This window comes from Olea europaea, unplaced genomic scaffold (genome assembly GCF_002742605.1).
Source record: "Olea europaea var. sylvestris unplaced genomic scaffold, O_europaea_v1 scaffold2856, whole genome shotgun sequence".
In the NCBI taxonomy this organism is placed as follows: domain Eukaryota; kingdom Viridiplantae; phylum Streptophyta; class Magnoliopsida; order Lamiales; family Oleaceae; genus Olea; species Olea europaea.
In genome coordinates this window covers 37880-41186 of record NW_019247082.1, presented here as the reverse complement: position 1 = coordinate 41186, position 3307 = coordinate 37880, and positions in this window count along the sequence as shown.

Genomic DNA, 3307 nt, shown 5'->3' with positions numbered 1-3307 from the left:
TGACCTTACACAACACGAAGTTTCCAAATTGTTCTTTCACTCATGGATTAACAAATTGCACAAACCTCTTATGGTCTTCCATCAGAGGAGTTACAGAATGTATAAGAAACCTTTTGCTTTGCACAATCTAACAGTATGGTCAATATCTGATAAGTCGTCTATTTTTTAAATTTTTTATTTTTTAAATTACTTGCAATTCCTCTTAAACATGAATAGCATTGACATTGAAATTTTACACAATTAAGAAACAAATACTTTCAATTTCCACGAGTTAGATCTAACGCTCTACGTCCAATGATTATCTCTAACAAGACCATGCAAAAACTGAATATATCTAACTTCAGTGTAAGGTGTCCATTGCAGGCATATTCAGGTGCACAGTATCCATATTTACCCTTGACCCTTGTGGTAATAAGAAAATCCTCATTTGGACCAAACTTTGCAAATCCAAACAATGTTTAGGGTTGAACCCTTCATCCAATAATATTAATTAGATGATTTCAAGTCCCTGTAGATGACCGGTGGATTCGCCTGTTGGTGCAGAATGCAATGCAAGGATTGCATGTACAGAGTAAGTCTGCACAGTGACTCTAGGATCGAGAATCATACATTATAGATGAAATTCAGAAATGCTTCATATAACATGTATTGTGTTGGGAATCTACTTATATATGTATAGCGAAAAATTAAAATTATTTCGATTCCCACCGAGGATTCCTTTATGTTTAGATAGAAATCGTGATAAAAATTATACCTTTTTCGAATTCTACAAACCTTTTTCTTTTTTTTTTCGTTCCAACAATCTTGATTCGCCACCTATAGTTGTCCAATTGTCCAGCCTCCAACGATGATCCACACAGAGAATAAAATTGCAACTACTAGGGTTTTTCCTCTTGTGCCAGCAAGAATAATGAAAATCATCTGGACCTCAAACCCTAACCATGTATTTATATAAACCCAAACGGATTCGGCCCAGTCCGGTCCAATATTTAATTAATCCATTTAATTAAACCCGGTCCGTGAATTAATTAATCCAATCAATTAATTCGGGAATATAAATAACAAATCCAATTAATTAATTTACCCAACGATTGTTAAATTAACCAATTGGCAATTTGCAATTTTCTAATTCTCTTTTGTGTGCGACCCATTAGGTTCCCGACCACGATACCTAACGACGTGAAATATTATTTTGATCTAATCAAAATTGATAAATTAAAACACCCTTTTAATTTATCGTCAATTCACACTCGCCGTCCCTGATTGACATCTAGCAATGTGTCAGGGCAATGCATGTGACGGGAATGTCACGTGGTATGACAAAACCAAATTCGTTCGTTTACCGTGAAACTATAATCCCTTCGTCAATATGATCCGATCAATTACGAGATATAAAAGTGTGTCAATCTCGATTATCGATCATATCTTTCACTCCACTATTAAGTCAATATAAGTCGAAAACTTCTTTTCGACTTATGAGTACACCTTGGCCAAGGATTTCATCATCGACTTAATTGAATGAAACGCAGATCATAATCTTCTACTATCTAAGAGTGACAAATCCTTTATTAGTGAATCACAACCTTCATATGATTCTTGACGTACCCGAACGATGTCGTATTAGCGGCCCTTTGCAGAACAACATCCAACACCGTTAAAGTATGACTGTCCTCATACAAGGTACCATGACGACCTCAAGTCAAAGGACCAATTTCACTACCGAACATTAGAGATTAACCACTGACACTCAGATAGTTATAAATGTGGAATCTCTCGACGGGTCTCCAATATTTTATTCTATAACAAAACATCTACGTGTTCATTTAAGTGTCACCACACTTTAACTTGTGAGATCAGCTACTTACTTCACAAGTAAGAAATGCCACACGTGATGGTCTATCCGTAACAACGATATCCTTACCTCGTTATTACTTACGACCACGAACGATTTAAGATTCAATCAAATGTAATTTGTATCTCACAATCACAACTCCTTGTGATTAACAAATTACGAAGATTTAAATCTACGAACTATATTATTTATTTAATTGTCTATTAATTAAATAATGGATCTGCCGTTTAATTGCATTAATTATATATATATATCAAAAGTATTTATGTCCAAAGTTGATTGGACCTAGAGCATAATACTTACAAACTCCCACTTGCACTAGATCCAATCACTTATGTATCCAATATCATAAGTCTACATGACGATCATGTTTATGTTACGACAACTCTTTGTCAGTGGATCTGCAATATTGTTAAATGTGGGAATTTGTTCTTCTTTTTATGTCATTTCTATGTATTATCTCTTTGATGAGATTATACCGTCTTAATACATGTTTGAATCATTGATGAGACCTTAGTTCCTTTACTTTCGCAATGGCTCTATTGTTATCACAATACAATAGTATGTGATCAACAATATCAGAAACTACTCCAAATTCATTTGTGAATATCATGATCCAGATTGCAACTCTTTGCTACTTCTGAAGTAATCATGTACTAGGTTTCTACTATTGAATCAACGATTGCTTCACGTTTGGAACCTTTCCAACATACTGCTTAAGAGTAAACAAGTTTCTCCATATGAAATTTTCTCAAAATTACATTTATGTAAATTGGGATGAGTTAAGCAATCGTCTAGATTTACCTCTATAGATCAAGTTGCTTATCCCATATCGTTCATGAATAAATTCCTTAACAACCATTATTTCAACGATTGAAATATAGGGATGTCGTTTTCTATAATATTAGGAATACAACAATACTCCCACTATCTTCTTGTAAACACACAATTCGTCTTCAAATTTGATAAAATCAAATACTTTTACTTTTTCCATCAAATCGAAAATTTCAGCTCCATAGAAACTTATTTTAACCTTTAGTTACGATAGGCAACTGTTTCAAATAAAACCCGAATGGACTTCAGCAAGGCCACAGGAGAAAGGTTTCACCAAGGTCAACACTTAACCTTTGCTTCTAGCCTTGCTTTGTATATATGGATATTCACATCCACATCGACATTTCCCTTGTAAACTATTTACAGAACCTTATGGGTATCATTCCATCAGGAGGTTTGACCAAGGTCCAAACCTTATTCACATACGCCGAGTTGATCTCAAGTATCATGACCTCTTGCTGTATCTTTTAAGTCAACATTTGAGTTTATTTTGTTGCAACTAGCATGTTCTTTATCCTGGATCACTAATATCTGATTAATGATCATGGATTCGCACCTTCTTGAAGGTCGAATGATCCTACTAGATTCACATAGAGCTGTCATGTCCTCAGGAGTCTTTAC